The sequence below is a fragment of the Macaca mulatta genome, chromosome 8 (genome assembly GCF_049350105.2).
Source record: "Macaca mulatta isolate MMU2019108-1 chromosome 8, T2T-MMU8v2.0, whole genome shotgun sequence".
Lineage (NCBI taxonomy): Eukaryota > Metazoa > Chordata > Mammalia > Primates > Cercopithecidae > Macaca > Macaca mulatta.
The window spans coordinates 104,729,587-104,752,533 of NC_133413.1; the positions used below are offsets into that span (position 1 = coordinate 104,729,587).

At 36.3% G+C, this 22,947-nt stretch overlaps 1 long non-coding RNA gene across 1 annotated transcript; it reads right to left on the reverse strand.

Moving 5' to 3' along the window:
- Positions 1–2,221: 2,221 nt before the first annotated feature.
- Positions 2,222–9,872, reverse strand: LOC144330818 (uncharacterized). The gene is made up of 2 exons (XR_013397337.1): positions 4,168–9,872; positions 2,222–2,948 (listed from the first exon to the last, which is right to left on the reverse strand). It is a non-coding gene; the product is annotated as an uncharacterized LOC144330818 (long non-coding RNA).
- Positions 9,873–22,947: the final 13,075 nt, after the last annotated feature.

The window sequence follows — 22,947 nt, forward strand, 5'->3', positions numbered from 1 at the left end:
TTGGAACTGTGACACTGAGGTTGCTAGTTTCTGTTGATTAGAGAAACTGTGCTGCCATGCCCAGAGGAAGCTTCATATGAGAAAAGCACAATGTTCCTAGAAACAAAACATACCAGATTATTGGGTTATTAATCAAACCTCCCTATCTATTATTAATAGCTACCATTTATTGAAATACCTAATTTTTTAAAAGTATAAGGATGTTATAATATTTATCATATTTATTTCAGATTGAATTAGAAATACAATGTTACAGGTTTACTGGAAATCTTCTTTATTCCTACGCCCATTATTCTCCCTTTCTAGGCACTGACAACTACTTATCACAAATTTGTACATATCCTGTTCATGTTGTGCTTTTTTGTTTTTGTTTTGTTCTGTTTTTTGAGACTGTTCTGTGTTAGTATCCCATGGATCTACATTCGTTTATTTTTTTCCCCAAAAGAATTATAAAACTTTTGAGGGTTTATAATCATAATATTAATAATTAGAATATATTAATAATAGTTACCACTTATGAAGTACATACTGTGTGCCAGGTGTTATGTATAACACTTGAAATACTATTTAATTTCAGTTAATGCTCACACAATCTGATGATTGAGGTAATATTTCCATTTTACAAACGAGAAAACTGAGGCATAAAGAGTTTAAATAGCTTGCCTAGAGTCACACAGATAGAAAATGGCTAAGCCAAGAACAAAACCAGGTTACACAAGACTTGAAACTTATACAAGTTGGGGTAAGTAGGCTCTTTTAAAGAAAAAGATCTCAAGTATACATATATAAAATTAGGTAAGAAAGCGAATATTCAGGAGAACAGAAACAACTAATTACTTGAGCCTTAGATATGCAAGTCCCTTTCTTCTAAGAGGGCTTTGGACAATTCCCCTAAAATATTTACATAGAAAACACTCCCTGGTTGCCACTTGGCTTCCATCAAGAACATTCTGTAACATGCAAATGAGGCTGAAGCAGCATTAGCTCATAGTAAGTTGACCTCTGAGCAGAGAAGGGATTTGGCCTTTTCCAAAGCCTAGATCTCAGGCACCTCTTCCCAAGGGCCTGGTACAGTGTTCAGCACATATTAGGGAGCTGTGCCTCTGTATGCTGTCCACCTTCTTCACTCTCTCTCATGCCATACACTTAATTTTCTTCATAATGTCTAATATTACCTACAATTATCTTACTTGCATGTTTATTGTCTGTTTCTCTCAAACTCCATGAGATCAGGGACCTTATCAACCTTTGTTCCTCATCGTATCCTCAACATTTAAACAGTGCCTAAGCCTAATTCACAGTATCAATGAAGTTCTGTTGAATAAATGAAATAAATATTGGCTAAAGGAATACATTAAAATGCTTTTGGTTTAAGATAGATCAAAACTTAGGGAATTCATAACAGAAAAAGCTTTAATAACAGAGTTTATAGTATTTGATTTTGTTTTGAGGCAGGGTCTTACTCTGTCCACCCAGGCTGGAGTGCAGTGGCAGAATCATAGTTCACTGCAGCCTTGACCTCCTAGGCACAAGTTATCCTCTCACCTCAGCCTCCTGCATAGCCAGGACTACACAGGCATGCCACCAGGCCCAGCTAATTTTTTTTTTTTAACTTTTGTAGAGATGGGTTCTCACTATGTTTCCCAGGCTGGTCTTGGACTCAAGTGATCTTCCCACCTCAGCCTCCCAAAGTGCTGGGATTACAGGTGTGAGCCACCATGCCCAGCCAGAGTTTACAGTATTAGAAACAATGAGTTCATGTAATCTTCTTTTTTTATTATTTTTTATTTTTCTTATTTTTTGAGACAGAGTTTCACTCTTGTTGCCCAGGCTAGAGTGCAATGATGCAATCTTGGCTCATGGCAACCTCCACCTACTGGGTTCAAGTGATTCCTGCTTCAGCCTCCCAAGTAGCTGGATTACAGGTGTGTGCCACTATGCCTGGCTAATTTTTTGTATTTAGTAGAGATGGAGTTTCACCGGTTGGTCAGGCTGGTCTCAAACTCCTGACCTCAGGTGATCCACCCACCTCACACTCCCAGTGGAATCTTCTTTGAAGCAAATTTACATTTTGTACAAACCATGCATTATATTTAGCTTGTTTTCTTATTAAAACGTTCAATATTTCGAACCCCCAGTGCAATGAATGAATAGTTCTTCAGCAAGAGTTATTAACTTTTGCTTATAGCAACCATAATAAGGTTACAACCTAAAATAAAAATACTCAAGAATTATCTTTATTAGCATAGTAATCAAAAAGTCACACCCCACATGCTTTGGGAATCAACAGTCATCTAAAATACAGTAACTTCTTTTTTCCAGTGGTAGTTTCTTTATATTTACAGAAATGTAAATTTTGTCCCTTCATGGATTATTTATCTTAACTTAAGAAACCACTGGGAAATCAAACAGGAGAAATGTTTGTTTCTAGGCTATGAATCATAGGACAGAATTGTACTAACTCTGTTTTATTTTTTTTATTTTTTTCACATTGGCCTACTTGAAACACTATTTCATTTTTTGTCCTCATTTTACATTTAATGAACTTGATTAAAATTCAAAATAGTACAGTTTTGTTTCCTTAAAGTTACATAATTGTTTTTGAGGAAAAATACAAACTACATAAAGTTATTGCCTGAGATAAATATTTGAGATTAAAACATATTTTGTTTTCAGTTCTTCTGAGTATGGCAAAAAAAAAAAAAAAAGTCCTCAATATAACCATAGTTAATGTTTCATTTGGTAATGGTTCACTTCCCTGTTGACTTTCCAAGCATCCATCTTGGAAAGAAGAAACAAGCCTCTGTTTCTGTTTACTTTGGTTAACAAGATTTCCAAATCTTCATTCAGTCTTCTGTTGAGTTTTAAGAGTGTACCTGCAGTATCAATTTATTTATATTGCTGTCAAATGTATGGGGTTAATAGAACTGGAACAATTGACTGGCCATCTGCAAAAGATGTTAGATACAAAAAAAAAAAAAAAAAATCCAGAAGAATAAGAAACTTAAATAGAAAAAAAGAAACAATAAAAGTGCAAGAAGAAAATACAAGGGACTTCTACTTCTTGCAATAGTAGATTAGGCAATTCAACCAACTATCCTGTTTAGAACAAGCAAGGATATTTTAAAACATGTACCTGCCATATATGATACAACTATTCCATTCTCAGGTATTTACCCCCCAAAAAAATAAAAATGTATTTCCTCCACACAAAGACTCTTATACAAATATTCATAGAAATTTCATTTGTAAGAGCCCAAACTGGAAACAATCCAAATGCCCATCAACTGGTAAACAGATAAACAAATTGTGGGTATAGCTATACAACAGACTACTACTCAGTATTAAAAAGGAGGGAACTACTGATATATGCAACAACACAGATGAATCTTAATTATTTTGAGGGAAAGAAGCCATACAAAAAAGAGTAAACACTGTATGCTTTCATTTACATAAAATTCTAGAAAATGCAAACTAGTTTATCATAACAGAAGGTAAGTCAGTGGTTGCATGGGGATGGAGACTTGTGATGGGGCAGAGGGTAGGGAAGGAGAGATGACCAAGGGCCATGAGGACACTTTTGGAGGGGTGGTGGATATGTACATTATTTTGATTGTAGTAAAGATTCCATGGTTAAATACCTGTCAAACTCATCAAATTGTACAATTTATATATGTACACTGTATGTGGATTACACTGTAATCATTACCTCAGCAATATATATAATAATGACTTCAATCATATATCTCAACAAAAAAAGTCTACTTGAAAGTTTTGGAGAGCCTAAAAAGGCACTAAAGAATGACATAGCCAAAATCCAGGAGAAAAGGAATCCCAGAGAGGTGAACCTGGCATTTGGGGTCATTTCTCCCTTTGAGAAGCCCTTTAAATGTTTACCTTAAAAAGAAGAAATACTCAAAATGAATGGGGAAGGTGTCCAACTTAAAGGCTTCAGAAGAGAACAACAGAGCAACCCCAAAGAAGTGTAAAGAATGAGAAAATAAAAATGAGAGACCAGACACAGTAGCCTGTAATCCCAGCACTTTGGGAGGCCAAGTCAGGAGAATCACTTGAGGCCAGGAAGTCAAGACCAGCCTGGGCAACATAACAGGAATTCACTGCTACAAAGAAAAATTGTTTTAATTAGCCAGGAATGGTGGCACACACCTGTAGTCTCAGCTACTCAGGAGGCCGAGGTGGCAGTATCACTTGAGCCCAGGATTTTGAGCTTACAGGGAGCCATGATCGCATCGCTGCACTCCAGCCTGGGTGATAGAGACCTTGTCTCGAAACAAACAAACAAACAAAAGAGAACAAAAATTAATGAATCCGAAAACAAGAAATAACTAGTGCAACCAACAAAATCAAATGTTGATTTTTTAAAAAAGACTGATAAAATACATTCCAGTAAAATTTATCAAGAAAAAAGAAGAAAAGTAAAAATAAATGTGCTAGGAATACAAAAGGGGACACAACTACAGAGAAAATACATATATTAAAATCATAAGAAATAAATAACTTTATGCCAATATATTTTTAAATGACAATTTTAGAAAAATATTACCTATAAGGAGAAGTTTTAAAAATAATAATAATAAACCAATAACCATGAAAGTGTTTGTGTTTAAAAATCCACCTCCTTGTACACATACACACAGGTGTGCACAGCATGCACACAGGTACCACAAATACCAAATCTAAAGGGTTTCATGAAAAAGTTCTAGCAAAAACTGAAGGAACAGAATCTCAATCTTATGTTCCAAAGCACTAAAAAAAAAAAAAAAAAAAAAATTCCATCAGTTTAATGAAGCTAATAGTTCATTTAATGAAACTAACGTTAACTGTTATACCAAAACTAAATAAGACTACGTAAAAGGAAGATTATAGGCCAATATCACTTATGAACATAAATGTGAAAGTCATAACTAAATAAAATGTTTCTTAAAATCTGAGTATATAAAAAATTCCTCTTCTCTAAACTGCATTTATCTGAGAAATAGAAATTAGAACAGTATATTAGAAAAAATTAATGTAATTTACCACATTAACAAAGCAAATAAAGTTATGCGATTCAACAGTTGGAGAAAATACATTTGATATAACTCAAAACCCATCCATAAATTTTTTAGTTGTAGCAAAATAATAATAGAAAGGAATGTCCTTAATCTGAGAATGGGAACCAGCCAAATTCCTAAATCAAACATTTTGTTTAATGGTAAATGTTCTACACATTCCCTTTAAAGTAGGAAAAGTAAAGGATGTTCATTGTCACTGACCAGTGCAGAAAAAATAAGAAAAAAATTACATAAGGGTTTCAAATAAATAACAGAATTGTTATCATTAATAGATGATACGATTGTGAACACAGAAAATCCGGGAAAATTTACAGACAAACTCTTAGAGTTCAACAAGTTATTGGAATACAAGACCAATAGGCAAAAATCAATTATTTTTCCATATACCTGGAACAAGCAAGTAGCAACAGTAAATTTTAATATCATGCTTTCACAAATAATAAATACTATATGGTACCGAGGACTAAATCTATAATTTATCTGCAAATTTTTTTGTGGTAAAAGTCACAAAACCTTGCTGAAGGACAGTATAGAAGACCTGAATAAATAGAGATGCACTGCTGTTCACAGATGAGAATACTCAATATCGTTAAGAGATCAAGTCTCTCAAAGTAAATCTATAAAGGCAGTGTAAATCCACTCAAACTACTGTGCAACTTGACAAGCTGATTCTCAAATTCATATGGAAAAGAAAAAGCAAAAAATAGCCAAAGGTTGTTGAAGAAGAACATATTTGGATATTAAGCTACAGTGATTTAATACAGCTTAGTACTGGTGCAGGGATAGAGATAACAGAGCCTAGAAACTGAAGAATAATATAAAAAACTAGATAGTTGTCAGACATTGCACTAAATATCATGGGGAAAGACTCAACTAGTCAGTAAATTATATTGGAATAAGTGGTTATTCTTAAGGAAAAAAGTAAAATTAGAATTACATTAAACAGCATAAATGAAAATAAATTTCAGATTACAAATCAAAAGAGAAAAGCAAAACATTAAGTCTTTTAGATTAAAATATAGAAAAGTATATTTATGACTTTAGGGTAGGGAAGAAAGTTTTAACCAAAACATAAATGAAAACCACAAGGAAAGGCCAAATTTTAAAACGCTGTACCAAAAGACACTGTTAAAAAATGAAAATACTAGTCACTTGAAAAAAGATACTTGCCATGAAACTGACAAAAGATTAGTATTCAGAATATATACCAAAAAAATAAGAGCAGGAAAAAGTCCAATGTTTAAAGTGGATAATTCTCAGAGGAAAAAGTCTGAACAGTAAATAAAAATATGACTGTATACTCAGTTGTGCTTATAGTTAAGAGAATGCAAAAAAAAATTAAGATACAATTTCACACTTACATAAATTGGCAAAACCACTTTGGAGAGTAATTTTCCCATAAACATGAGCATACCATATGGCCAAGCAATTCCACTTCCAGAGAAAGTTTTGCCCGTGTGTACAGAGACCTGCGTAAGAATAAATTTGGGAGGATTGTTTGTAAAAGCAAAAAAATGGAAAACAACCTAAATGTCCATCAACAGAAGAAAAAAATGAATAAATTGTGGCTCATACAATTGAATAATGTTCAATAAATGTTCATAGAATTGAATGAAAAATTAGAGCTATGGGCCAGACATAGGCATGGTGGCTTATGCCTGTAATCCCAGCACTTTGGGAGGCCGAGGCGGGTGGATCACGAGGTCAGGAGATGGAGACCATCCTGGCCAACACGGTGAAACCCCATCTCTACTAAAAATACAAAAATTAGCTGGGCATTGTGGCGCATGCCTGTAATCCCAGCTACTCAGGAGGCTGAGGCAGGAGAATCACTTGAACTAGGGAGTCGGAGGTTGCAGTGAGCTGAGATCACGCCACTGCACTCCAGCCTGGGCAACAGAGTAAGACAGCGAGACTCCATTTCAAAAAAAAAGAAAAGAAAAATTAGAGCTACAAGTGTCAGCATGGATACTTTTAAAAATATATGTAGTGTAGGAGCAGGTTGAAAGACTACAGAATTATAACACATAAAGTTTTACAGCCTGCAAAACAATATTATAAAAACTTTATGGACAGAAACATGTACAGTAATAGTTATCCTATTACTGTACATGCATGGGGATGATAAATACCAAAATTTGGAACATTAATGATTCCTGGGTAGAGAAATGAAATCAGAGTGAGGTTCACCACATTTGTTAGCTTTCATTTCTTAATGAAAGAAGATGCAAAACAAACACAAGATGTTATGATTGTGTAAAGTTGTGTGATAGGTACACAGGTAGTGTAGGGGAGGCAAAATTTTATCACTACTTGCAGGGTTTTCCTGCTGAGCCTGAGAATTAAATTAACGTAAGACAGATCAACAAGAGAAAGCATTCAATTTTTAAATTTTATTTTATTTTATTTTGAGACAGGGTCTTGCTCTGTTGCTCAGGCTGGAGTGCAGTAGCATGATCATGGCTTAATGCAGCCTCAGCCTTCTGACTCAGCATGCCACCCCCTGCCCCCAGGCCACCCAGTAGCTGGGACTACAGGCACTTGCCACCACACCGAGCTCAAATGTATTTAATATAAATTTTACATGGCACGGGAGCTTTAATGAGGAATAAAGACTCAAAGAAGCAGTTAGAGTTGAATGAACACTTATATACTGAACTGGACAAAAAATAGTAAATTATGAAACTGAGACAAGGCAAAGAGGCTTGGGCAGGGTAGTTAATTGGGTAGAGAAGCCCGTCCTTGATGATAAGAATATTTTCCTTCTTATGTGGAGAGAACATCTTTCACATGGGAATTGTGTCTCTTCCTTTAAAGAAACAGAAGGAAAGGCTGGGTGTGATAGCTCACACCTGTAATCTCAACACTTTGGGAGCCCAAGGCGGGAGGATCCCTTGAGGCCAGGAGTTTGAGACAAGCCTAGTCCACACAGCACAACCCCCATCTCTACAAAAAATAAAAATAAAAAAAAAAATCCAGCTACTCGGGAGGCTGAGGTTGGAGGATTGCTTGGTCCCAGGAATTTAAGGCTGCAGTGAGCTATGATTGCACCACTGCACCCCAGCCTAGGTGACAAAGCAGACCCCTTCTCTAAAGAAAAGTTGAGTGGGGAAGGTCAGAGTGATCTTACATCTGCTGTTTTTCATGTGCCTTTAACTCAAAATGGTCAATGTACCAGGACAACATATTTTGGGGTGGCAGGTTGTTAATTCCTTCAGTAGTTACTATGACATTGTACTATACACTTCTTGTATGTTTAATGCATTTCATAATTTCAAAAAGAGAAAAACTTGCATAAACAGACACTGAATACTTGTCTGGCAATGAAGTAGTGTGGGGAAATAGACAATGACCCAAGTGATCAAGTCCTCAGTGAATGAGGAGGTATGAACTAGGAAGAGTAGAGGGCAGCAACAAAGAGGGCTATCTGGCACCATCGTCTAATGGCATGTGCTTCACAGGGTCTGGATGGAAAAAGGAGCCGGCAGCCTGGTATCAACAATAAATTTAAACACCATTCTTTTCATTTACAGAAGTTTCTGAAGCCCAGGAACCATCAAAAGTCTTTACATAGGCATCAGTTAATCAACTTTGCTAGCTTGGGGCCCAAATAAAAAGATCTGTGTTGACATCTCTGCTCATGGCCACAGGGCATGGCAGTGCTCCTAAAATTGTGGTTAATGGTGCAGCAGCCTGAGATTTCCAACCTGAGTCAGTGGTGAAGGAGCACATTGTGGCAATGCTGTGAGGAGAAAATTAGATTCCGTTCTTCTGGGTTCGTTCCAAGGGAGACACGGAAATCCTCTCAGAGGGAATGAACCTGAGCCAATCTGATTATCAGAACACTTGGCCTTTTCAGTAAAGGCAAGTAAAGCTGAGTCCCAGAAGGAGAGCTCATTTCCAGTGCAGCACCCCCCAAAAATACAAGTTTGGTATTGGCTAGCAACATCTTGCCAGGACTTGTTTATATTTCCAGACTTCTGTGAATGTTATCCACATTATAAAGTGTGTTCCAAGCATCAGCTAAAATTACATTTTTTATTTAATGGAGGTAGAAGATACCAATGCTGACCTATACAGAAAATCCTGGAACACTTGACTTCTAAGAAGTAACTAAAAACAAACAAACAAATCCTAAGACACAAGGTAACCTCATCGGCACTTGGAAGGAAGGTAGAAGTTTTAAGCTTTTTTGTAGTATTTTATTTTTGTAGTATTTTGTGGATCTGTACAGCTAGCAGGCCTACTAATGGCCCAAAGAGACAATTATAGGGTAATTATAGGGTAAGACAATTACCCTGAGAATTATGGCATCTCAGGGTAAAAAGAAACTTACCTCATTGTACAGAAAAAACACTCATCAAAGATGTAATGTCTCTCAGAATCAGTGATACTGTTTTACTCAAGATTTGGGAAAGATGTTGGCACGATATTAAGTCTAAAGATTATGTCAGCTCAAAAGATCAAACAAAACATTATAACATGGTTTCATCCACTACGATTTGGGAGAAAGGCTGATGTGGGCCATTTTTAGAAAATCTATAATTAAATAGCGGCAAACAAAGATTTCTTGATATAATTCAGAACACTTGGTGGGGTTGAGCTGTTAAAAAAATGTTCAAAGATTTACTGAAGCAGAAAGAAGAAAATTAAGGGGTCAGGGACAACAGTGCAGGACAGAGGAGGACAGGAGTAAGAAACTGTCCTAGCCAGGAGGAAACAACCATGCTTACTAGTAAAAATTAAAATTCAGGATGGAAAACGGAATCTAAGAAAACACACAAACACATAATACCTTTTGGGGTGATAAGATCACCTTTTCAAATGTGCTCTTACTACATTTTTATTACCATTAAAACTGACTAAAATAGAGAACAAGTAGCCGAAAAACAATGTCAATGATTCTTGTTAGTTTCACAGTCGAAATTCACTGTGCTTCAGCCTGGTGACAGAGTGAGACTCCGTCTCAAGGGAAGGGGGAAAAAAAAAGCCAAAGACCAAGAACAAGTGAGTACAAATTATAAGTCAAACAACTAAGGCCTTCCACTCAAATATCAAGGCTTATTATAAAGTAATGCTAATTAAAAGAGTGTGGTATTTTGTCAGAATTAGACTAATAAATCACTATTTTAAAAATACAAAATGTGGAATTTATCTGTCCAACTGCAGAAAATTGAAATACGACAGAGGTAGCGTTGCATTCCAGTCTGGGGGAAGGGATACATTTATTCAGTAAATATTATTAGGACAATTCGGCCGGGCGCAGTGGCTCACGCCTGTAATCCCAGCACTTTGGGAGGCTGAGGTGGGAGGATCACGAGGTCAGGAGATGGAGACCATCCTGGCTAACACGGTGAAACCCCGTCTCTACTAAAAAAATACAAAAAATTAGCCCGGCGTGTTGGCGGGCGCCTGTGGTCCCAGCTAATAGGGAGGCTGAGGCAGAAGAATGGCGTGAACCTAGGGGGCGGAGCCTGCAGTGAGCTGAGCCTGCGCCACTGCACTCCAGCCTGGGAGACAGAGCAAGACTCCGTCTCAAAATAAATAAATATTATTAGGTCAATTCATCATTCAAGCAGGAAAAAAATCCAGATTCCCATTTTATGTCACTTGGAACAATAAATTCCAGGTAAATTAAAGACCTAAGTATGAAATATAAAACTTAAGTTTTCAAAGAAACTATAGAATAATCTCTTTATGACTTCAGAGCAAGAAAAGATTTATTCAATAAATGAACAAATATATAAACAAAAAAATCCCATACTCTAAAAATATACACAAAAAAATGACTATATTAAAATTTAAGACATACATAAAAGACAGACTTCTGGAAGAATATATAATATCTGTATTAGTAATGAAATACAAAATATTAAATTAATATTAACATTAAATATTAAAATTAACAAAAACTTTGAATTTATATATCAATCAGAGAAAGAAAACAACAAGGAAATGGATAACATAAATGAACAGGCAATTCACAGAAAAGGAAATCCAAATGACAAATAACAGAAAAATATACTTATCCTAATTGGTAATCAGGAAAATTCAAAAATAAGGTTTCCTTTCACACCCATCAGACTGGAAACTGCAAAGTCTCTCAGAGTTAAGTGTTGGACTCACGTGGAGCAACAACAGTTCTCACATCTTTCTGGGAGGCACCTACTTCACAGAGCAATTTGGCAACATTTGATAAAAATGAAGATGCACAATCAATTCACTTCTGATATGTACTAGTATTTTCAGTGCAGCATTGTATTTAATAGCAGAAGAATAGGAAACAATCTACATGTCCACAAACAAAAGAATGAATAAATGAATTGTGGTTTATTAGCCCAATGTCAAAATGAAAGAACTAGAGCTGGGCAGGCTGCAGTGGCTCACACCTGTGATCCCAGCACTTGGGGAGGCCAAGGCGGGTAGATCACAAGGTCAGGAATTCAAGACCAGCCTAGCCAAGATGGTAAAACCCCATCTCTACTAAAAATACAAAAATTAGCCAGGTGTGAGGGCGGGTGCCTGGAATCCCAGCTACTTGGGAGGCTGACACAGAGAATTGCTTGAATCCGGGAGGCGGAGGTTGCAGTGAGCCGAGATCGGTACATTGCACTCCAGCCTGGGCAACAGAGAGAGACTCTGTCTCAAAAAAAAAAAAAAAAAAAAAGAACTAGAGCTACATATGTGAAAAAGAGGTGGGAAGGAACACAAGGAAAGGAAAGACATTGGTCAGTGGATACAAAGTTATAGTTAAGAGAAATAAGTTCTGGTATTCTATTGCATGGCAAAAGGACTAGAGTTTGTAATAATGTACCTTTCAAAATAGCTACAAGAGGGGATTTTAAATCTTCTCACCACAAAGAAGTGATAAACATTTGAAGTAATGGATATGTGAACTACCCTGATGTGATCCTTCCATAATGTATCAAAATGTCACATTATGCCCTATAAATATATATAATTATCATTTGTCAAATAAAAATTTCTTTAAAAGACAATTTGCAAACACATATATGTATCACTTATTTTTATATACACATTTACCATGAAATTTAAAAATAAAAGCAAATAGTTCTAGATAGTTATTATATTACATAAATGTGAAATAAAAGCATATGAACATTTATAAAGCTGTTAAACATTAAACCTCTAACAGTAATTCACTCAGAGAAGAAAAAAGGGTAATAGGATTGGAGATAAATACAGAGCAGGCTTCAACTCTATCTGTATCATTTTCTTTCTCTCCAAAAATCTATAACAAATATGGCAAAATGTTAACATTTGAAAGATATGAGTAGTGGGTATAATTTATTCAACAAATACTCACTAGAATGTGTCGGACACTGTTCCAGGCTGGGGATACAGCAATGACTAGGACATGAAAGTCTCTAACCACACAAAGCTCACATTGTATTGGGGAGATGGACCACATAAAAATAAAACAAATTTCTATGACAGATAGTAAGTGCTATGAAGAAAAATAAAGCAAAAAAAAAAAAAAGTGATTGAGGGGGAGGATTCTGGAAAAATGGCAGAGTAGGGAGCATCAGAAATTTGTCTCCCCACCTACACAACAATTATACTGGCAGAATGTGTCTGGTTTAACCATAGCTGAGAGCTGTGTACGTGTTGCTGGAGCAGCTTACACACAGCTTGTTGAAGCCAGAATGGGCAAAACAAGCCTTGTTCTCCAAACCCTGGGGATCTGTGTTCAGATTTCTGATATCTGCTTCTGATCACAGATGTGCAGACAAAGAGCAGGTGACCATTGCTATTTCACCCTTTCTCATTGTTGTGAGCCCCCCCCCCCCTCCAGCTGAGGTGACTTTCACTGGATTTAAAAGGCCAGCACCATTTTTTCCTCCTTCCTTCACTTTTCTTTTTTGTCTTTTTTTGGATCCAGACTTTAAAGACTATGACTTTCAAAAACAACTGCATGAGAAAAATGATAAAGTGACCACACATGTCCAGGGAAAGGTAGAAGCTCAGAAAAGACCTGAGAAAACCTTAAGTCTGATATTCAGGATGATCGTTGGTAAAGAGATGACCTACCACAATAAAAAAATAAATCAACAATAACAGAAAGAGCAAACCGTGGCAAAAGCAGTTTTCCAGAGAATCTGATTTCCAGAGTTACCCTATTATTAGATTCAAATGTCCAGTTTTCAACAAAAATATCACAAGGAATAGAAAGAAACAGGAAAGTTTAGCACATTAAAAGAAAAAAAATACATCAACAGAAATTGTTCCTGAAAATGACCTGATGGAAGAGCTACTAGACAATGATTAAAACAATTGTCTCAAAGATGCTCAAAAAACTAAAGGAAGATGTGGAGAAAGTAAAAAAAAAAAAATGATGATAAACAAAATAGAAATATCAATAGAGATAGAAAACCTAAAAAGATACCAAAAAGAAGTGCTGAAGCTGAAAAGTACAATAACTGAAATAAAAAGTTCACCGAAGGGATTCAAAGGCAGATTTGAGCATGCAGAAAAAAGAATCTGTGAACTTGAAGATAGGACAATGGAAATTATCCAGTCTGAGAAACAGAAAGGAAAAAAAAAGTTTGAAGAAAAGTGAACAGAGCCTAAGGGACATGTTGGACACCATCAAGTGGATTAATATACACATTGTCAGAATTAAGAAGAAAGAGAAAAAGGAGCAAAGAGAATATTTGGAGAAATAATGGCTGAAAACTTCCCAAATTTGATAAAAGGTATGAATATAAGCATCTAGTAAGCTCAATTAATTCCAAGAAAGATGATTTCAAGACAGAGAGAATCTTGGAAGCAGCAAAAGTAACTCATCACATAAAATGGATCCTTAATAAGACTATCAGCAGATTTCTCATCTGTGACTTTGGAGGCCAGAGGTAGTGGGCCAATATAGTCAAAGTGCTAAAAGAAAACAACCTGTTAATCAAGAATCCTATATTCAGCAAAACTGCCCTTTAAAAAAGTTAGAAATTATTAGGTTGGTGCAAAAGTAATTGCGGTTTTTGTTATTCTTCAAAAAGAATAACAATTACTTTTAAAATGGCAAAAACCACAATTACTTTTGCACCAACCTAATAAGACATTCCTAGATAAACAAAAGTTATGAGAGTTAGTTACTGCTAGATCTGCCATACAAGAAATGCTCAAGTAAGTCCTGCACGGTGAAATTAAATAGTTCTGTACAGTAAATCAAAGACATATGAAGAAATAAAGATCTCAACTAAGGTAAATACACAGGTAATTAGAAAAGCTAGCATTTTTCATCAATGGTTTGTAACTTTTTTAATGTATTATTTAAGAGACTAAAGCATTTAAAATAATTATTAGTTTATGCTTTGGGGCACAAAATGTATAAGAACGTAATTTTGTAACATCAACAACTGAAAGGGGCAAGAATGGAGCTATAAAGAAGCAGAGTTTTTATGTCTTGTTGAAGTTAAACTATAAAAATTCAAAATAGTGTTATAACTTTAGTATGTTAAATGTAATCCCCATGGTAACCACAAAGAAAATAGCTATAGATTGTACACAAAAGGACATTAGAAAGGAATTCAAAATTTTTACTACTAAAAAAACAAGTAATTACAAAAGAAGACAGCAATGACAGAAATGAGAGATAAAAATGCTACAGGAAAGTTGAAAAGAAGTAGCAAAATTACAGAAGTAATTAATAATAATTACTTTAAATGTAAATGTATTAAACTCTCCAATCAAAAGACAGATATTAGCAAAATGGATCAAAACACATGCTCCAAATATATGCTATCTACAAGAGATTCACTTTCAATCCAAAGGCACAAATAAGTTGAAAGCTAAAGTATGGAAAAAGATAGTTTATGCAAATAGTTACCAAAGAGAGCAGAGGGGGCTATGTTGATGTCAGGCAAAAGAGACTCTAATTCAAAAAAGTTTACAAGAGAGAAATATATACATGTATGTATATATTCACAAAGCTTCAATACAATTATAAGCATTTACACACCTAATAACAGACCATCAAAATATGAAGCAAAAACTGACAGAATTAAAGGGAGAAAACTTCTACAATAATAGTTGGAACTTCAATACTCTACTTTTAATATTGAATAGAACAATCAGGCAGAAGATAAGTAAGGAAATAGAGGACTTAGACAACACAAAAAAACCAATCTATTGAATATATATATATATATGTATACACACACACACACACACACACACAGAGTATTAGTCAATTCTCACATTACTATAAATAATGACCTGAGACTGGGTAGTTTATAAAGAAAAGAGGTTTAATTGGTTCATGGTTTCACAGGCTACACAGGAAGCATGACTGGGGAGGCCTCAGAAAACTCACAATCATGGCAGAAGGCAAAGGGGAAGCAGGCACGTCTGCTTGGCAGGAGCAAGAGGAAGAGTGAAGTGGGAGGTGCTACACACTTTTAAAAACAACCAGATATCATGAGAACTCATTTAGTCTCATGAGAACAGCAAAGGGCAAGTCAACACCATGATCCAACCACATCCCACCAGGCCCCTCCTCCAGCATTGGTGATTACAATTCAACATGAGATTTGGGTGGGGAAATAAATCCAAACCATATCACGCACACTATATATATGTTGTATTATACATAATATTATATTATCTATTAGATCAATAAACCAATAGATCTAACAGATGTATGCAAAATATTCTATGTAACAACAGCATACGCATTCTTCTCAAGTGCACATAGGACATTTCCAGAATAGACCATATGTTAGGCCACAAATTAAGTCTCATATTTAAAAAGATAGACATCATACTAAGTACCTACTCTGACTACAACAAGAAGTTAGAAATCAATAACATAAATTCATAAATTTGCAGAAATTAAACAACACACCCTTAAATCACCAATGGGTCAAAGAAGAAATAACAAGGGAAATTAGAAAATATTTACAGAAGAAAGAAAATAAAAACACAATATACCAAAATTTATGGGATGCAATGACAGCAGTGCTAAGGGAGAAATTTATAGCTTTAAACACTTACATTAAAAAACAAGAAACATCTCAAACTGACAACCTAACTTTACAAATTAAAGAACTAGAGGCCGGGTGCGGTGGCTCAAGCCTGTAATTCCAGCACTTTTGGAGGCCGAGGTGGGTGGATCACGAGGTCAGGAGTTCAAGACCAGCCTGGCTAAGATGGTGAACCCCTGTCTCTACTAAAAATATAAAAATTAGCCAGGCACAGTGGTGGTCGCCTGTAATCCCAGCTACTCAGGAGGCTGAGGCAGGAGAATCGCTTGAACCTGGGAGGCAGAGGTTGCAGTGAGCCGAGATCGCGCCACTGCACTCTAGCCTGGGCGACAGAGCAAGAGTCTGTCTCAAAAAATAAAAAAGAACAAACTAAACCCAAAGCTGGCAGAAGGAAGAAAACAATAAAGATCAAAGCAGACATAAATAGAGAAGAGAAAAACAAAAGAGAAAAATCAATGAAACTAAAAGTTGGTTCTTCAAAAAGATGAACAAAAACGACAAATCTTTAGCCAAATGGACTAAGAAAGAAAAAAGGAGAAGACTCAAATTATAAAAATCAGAAATGTAAGTAAGGACATTACTACTGATTCTATAGAAATTTAAAAAGACTGAAAGAGAATACTGTGAACACTTGTACACCAATAAATTGAATAACCTTATATGAAATGGACAAACTCCTAGAAACACAAAACATACCAAGACTAAATCATGAATAAATGGAAAATCTGAATAGACCTATAACAAGTAAGGAGACAATCAGTAATCAAAAATCTCCCAACAAAGTATAGCCCTGGACCTGATGGCTTCAGGGGTGTATTCTATCAAACATTTAAAGAACTAAAGCCAACCTTTCTCAATTCTTTAATTTTAAAAAATTTTCTTTAATTTTTAAAGAAAGATTTGAGAAGGAAATTAAAACGAAAGGAACACTTTCTAATTCAGTCTATGAGGTCAGCATTACTCTGATGCCAAAACCCAGACAAGGACACTAAAAGAAAACTACAGACCAATATTCCTTATGAACACTGATATAAAAATATTCCATAAAATATTGGCAAACCAAATTCAGCAGCATCTTAAAAGTATTATACGACATGACTAAGTGGGATTTATTCTTGGAATACAAGAATGGTTCAACATACAAATATTGGTCAATGTAATATAACACATTAACAGAATGAAAGAAAAACAACACATGATTATCTCAGTTGATGCAGAAAAAGCATTTGACAAAATTCAACACCATTTCATGATTGAAAAAAAACACACACACTGAAGAAAACTAGGAATAGATGGAAACTATGTCAATATAATAAAAACCATATATGAAAAACCTACAGTGAATATAATATTCAATGATGAAAGACTAAAATCTTTTTCTTGAAGAAAACAAAGAGGCTGAGCATGGTGGCTCATGCTGTAATCGCAGCATTTTGGGAGGCTGAGGCAGGCAGATCACAAGGGCAGGAGATTGAGACCAGCCTGGTCAACATGGTGAAACCCCGTCTCTACTAAAAATACAAAAATTAGCTGGGCGTGTTGGCAGATGCCTGTAATTCCAGCTACTTAAGAGGCTGAGGCAGGAGAATTGCTTGAATCCGGGAGGGGAGGTTGCAGTGAGCCAAGATCGCATCACTGCACTCCAGCATGGGCGACAGAGTGAGACTCCATCTCAAAAAAAAAAAAAGAAAGAAAGGATGCTTGCTTTCACCACATTTATTCAAATAGTAACATAGTACTGGAGTTCTAGCCAGACAATTAGGTAAAGAGAGAGAGAGAGAGAGATCAAAATTGGAAACAAGAAGTAAAATGATCTCTGTTTCCAGATGATATGATTTTATCTGTAGAAAATCCTGAAGATTCCACAAAAACACTGTTAGAACTAATAAATGAATTTAACAAAGTAGCAGGAAACAAAATCAACAGACAAAAATCAGCTGCATTTCTATATACTAACAATGAACTAGTTAGTTCCTTTTGGAAAAGGAAATTACAAAAACAATTCTATTTAAAACTGCATCAAAAAGAATAAAATACTTATGAATCAACCAAGGAGATAAAAAACTTATGCAACAAAAATTACAAAACATTGCTAAAATAAATTAAAGGAGACATAATAGAAACACACCTCATATTCATGGATTAGAAGACTTAATAAGATGTCACAATACTATCCAAAGTGATCTACAGATCCAGTGCAATCCCTATTATCCAATGACTTTTTTGGCAGAAATAGAAAAACCCATCCGGGAACATATTTTCCTCTATCCTCCCTAGGCTGGGGCTGTCTCAGGTCTTGGGACTCTGGCAGGGGACTGACGGGCAGAGGCAAAGGGATTGCAGCCTCTGCAGTTGGCCAGGCCAGGCTCTAGGGAAAAAAGTAAATGCTGGGCTAGGGTGGGGGGTGGGTGGGGGCAGATCTGGTGCTGCTGGCAGGAAGCACTTTATCTCCGACCTGGCCAAACATCCTCCAACCCCAAAAGAAATAAGCATTGGAAGTTGGATGAATTAGCCAGTAAGTTTGCTCCTTGTACATCCACTGGTCCCTACAAGCTGAGAGTCTCTCATCATTTTCCTAAGGAACTGACTTAAGTATACCCTGACAGGAGATGAAAAGATCTGCACACAGCGGTTCATTAAGATTAATGGCAAGGTCCGAACTGATTTAACCTACCCTGCTGGTTTCATGAATGTCATCAGCATTGACAAGACCAGAGGGCATTTCCATCTAATCTATGATACTAAGGGTCACTTCGCTGTTCATCCTATTACACCCCAGGAGACAAAGTACAAGTTGTGCAAAGAGAGAAAAATCTTTGTGAGCACAAAAGGAATCCCCCATCTGGTGACTCATGACGCTTTCACCATCTGCTACCCTGATTCCCTCATCAAGGTGAATGACCCCATTTAGATTGACTTGGAGACCGGCAAGATTACTGATTTCCTCAAGTTTGATGCTGGTAGTGTATGTATGGTTACTGGAGGTGCTAATCTGAGACAAACTGGTGTGATCACCAACAGAGAAAAGACATCTTGGATCTTTTGATGTGGTTCATGTGAAAGATGCCAATGGCAACAACTTTATCACCAGGCTCTCCAACAGTTTTGACATTGGCAAGGGCAGCCACTGCTGAAGAGACTGGCAGCCAAATCAGTGGGTGAAATGATCTCTAAGTTACATGTTAGAAAGGTCTTTGTACTTAATTAAAGATAATACAGCATGAAAAAAAAAGAAAGAAAGAAAACCCCATCCTAAAATTCAAATGGAGGCTCACGGGTCCTGAATGGTCAAAACAATATCAAAAAAAAAGACCAAATCTGGGAGACTCACACTTCCTGATTTCAACATGTACTACAAAGCCACAGTAATTATAACATGTGGTGATGCCATAGGATAGGTGTATAGATCAATGGACTAGAATTAAGAGTCCAAAAGTAAACTTTCACATATATAGTAAATTGATTTTTAACTGGGTACCAAGACCATTCAGTGGGTAAAGAATAATCTCTTCAACAAATAGTGCTGAGATAACTGGATATCCACATACAAATGAAGGAATTTGGACCCTTACCTTATATTACTTACAAAAAGTAACTCAAAATGTATCAAATACCTAAGTGTAAGACCTAAGATTATAAAACTTTTAGAAGGGCAAAAGCTTCATGACACTGGATTTCACAATGATTTCTTGGACATGATACCAAAGGCACAGGCAACAAAAGAAAAAAAATAAGACAAATTGGACTTCAAGAAAAATTTTAAACTTTGTGCATGAAAAGACAAAGAGTAAAAAGGCAACCTACAGAATAGGAGGAAATACTTGCAAACTATATATCTGACAGGGATTAATATCCAGAATATATAAAGAACTCCTAAAACTCAACAACAAAAGATTCAATTAAAAAATGGGCAAAGAACTTGAATAGACATTTCTCCCAACAGAGATATATAAATGGCCAATAAGCAAATGAAAAGATGCTCAACATCACTAATCATTAGAGAAATGCACATCAAAACTGCAATGATATACTACTTCACACCCATTAGAATGGCTACTACTTAAAAAGAAAACAGAAAATAACAATGTTGGTGAGGATGTAGAGAAATCGGAACCCTTGTGCACTGCTAGTAAGAATGTAAAATGGTACAGCCACTGTGAAAAACAGCACAGCAGTTCCTCAAGAAATTAAAAATAGAACTATCATATAATCCAGCAATTCCACTTCTGGGTATATGCCCAAAATCATTAAAAACAGGGTCTTGAGATATGTGTAAACCCATGTTCATAGCAGTTACTCACAATAGTTAAAACATGGAAGCAATCCAAGTGTCCATCAACAGATAAATGGATAAACAAAATGTGGTATACACTACAATGGAATAATATTTAGCCTTATAAAGGAAAGAAATTCTGACAAAACAGAGATGAACCTTGACAACATTATGCTAAGTGAAATAAGCCAGTCACAAAAAGACAAATACCGTATAAGTCCACTTATATGAGGTACTTAGAGCAGTCAAAATTATAGAGACAGACAGTAGAGTGGTGGTTGCCAGAAGCCGAGGGGAGGGAGAAGTGGGGAGTTGTTATTTCATGGGTACAGTTTCAGGTTTACAAGATAAAAAGAGTTATGGAAGCCAGGTGTGGTGTCGTGTGCCTGTAGTCTCAACAACTTGGGAGGCTAAGGCGGGAGGATCGCTTGAGCTCAGGAGTTGGAGGATTTAGTGCACTATGATTGCACCTGCAAACAGCCACTACACTCCAGCTTAAGCAATATGAAACTCTATCTCTTTTAAAAGTTTTAAATTTTTAAAATAAATTTTAGCCTGGGTGTGGTGGGTCATGCCTATAATCCCAGCACTTCGGAAGGTCGAGGCAGGCAGATTGCTTCAGCCCAGTAGACCAGCCTGGGCAACAGGGCAAAACCATGTCTCCACAAAAAAAACACAAAAATTAGCTGGACATAGTGTTGCAAGCCTGTAATCCCAGCTACTTGGGAGGCTGAGACGGGAGGATCACTTGAGCCCAGGAGGTTGTGGCCTCAGTGAGCCAAGATCATGCCATTGCACCCCAGCCTGGGTGACAAAGCAAGGCCCTGTCTCAACAAATGAGAATTAAATGAATTTTTTAAAAAATTTTAAGAATTAAGGAAATGGATGGTGGTTGATGGTTACACAACATTATGAACATACTTAATACCACAGAACTGTACACTTAAAATGGTTAAGATTATAATTGTTATGTGTATTTTAACACAAAAAAATGGAGGTGTGTTATGTGTATTTTAACACGATAAAAAATTACAGGTATGGTGGCTCATGCCTGTAATCCTAGCACTCTGGGAGGATCACTTGAGCCCAGGAGTACGAGACTGCAGTGAGCTATGAGCACGCCACTGCACTCCAGCCTGGGCAACAAGAGTGAGACCTTGCCTAGAAAAAAAATGGAGGAAAATATTTATGCAGGGGTGGGCAGTATGCCATTCAAATAGCATGGATTCAGCCCAGCATGCTGACTCATGCCTGTAATCTCAGCACTTCAGGAGGCCGAGGTGGGAGGATTGCTTGGGCCCAAAAGTTGGAGACCAACCTGGGCAACAAAGTGAGACCCTGTTTCTTAAAGAAAAAAACAAACAAACAAACAAAACACAAAAAAACAAATAGTATGGTTAACGGTTAGGAAGGCTACTCTGAGGAGGTGATGACTGAGCAGCTAGATGTAAACTAATTAAGGAAGCCAGTAATGTTTAGGAATGTTCTCTTCTACATGAAAATAACACATTTCCTAGAAACATAAAAGAAGATATGAATATCTAGACAGACATTCCATATTCCTGGATGAATACTCTAAATTCTCATTTTTTCTCTAAATTAATTGACAAAATAATTCTAAGATTAATCCAGAAAAATAACTGATATAGAGTAACCAATAAAATACTGAAAAAGAAGGATACTACAGAGGAATTTGATCTCCTAAATAATAATAAATCTTGAAATCCATATTAAAATACTGTTCAAGAACAGAAAAATCAATAGGGAAAGAATGGATTATTTAAGTGTTATTACAATTGGGCAACCGTTTTCTAAAATTTAGATTCCTAACTCATTCCTCACACCAAAATTATAGATGACAGAACCTGCAGAAATGAAAGTAAGCATCTCTGAATTTCAGCGTTTTGTAAAAAACCTAGAACATCGTAAGTTCTCAAACACTGTATGGCAAATGAATTAATAAATGAATGAGATGAGACATAGAGCTTCTTACCGAGGAAATGAAAGGAGTCATCCTGCATTTTGTTATTTGTTTAATTCACTTGTTTATCCATTTAATTCACCTATATCGAACACCCACTTGGTGCCATCAACATCTCAAGGTATAGGAATGACTGAAGTCTCAACGTGTCCAGGAAGGTCGATCATATTTTTCACAATAAAGGGCTCCACCCAGATCCAATTTTCAAGCAGATCCCCTTTTACCTAAAAGGTACTTAGCATTCTGGAAGCCTCAGTATTGTTCCATCCATTAGAGGAACCCAGATGTGGTTTGCTGACACAGTACTAACAAAAAGAGTGGGTCTTCTAACTCATCTTCCTTAGCAGCACCCTAGGATCAGAAACCAGGCTGAGATGTATGGAAGCCTCCAGTACTAGGCTACCCAGACAGAAAGCAACATCCAGGTCAAAGCATCACTGTCTGACCACATGACCCTTCTACACTTGGGTTCCCAAGGCACTGCTAGGAGTCAACAGCTCCACCTAGTGACCAGAGTCTGGCCTTCATCAAAGGCTCAGGCACTGCAGCAGTTGAGAATTTCTCTTTATGGGTATTTCCTCAGGCATAAATAATGCAACTAAAACATACGTTTTC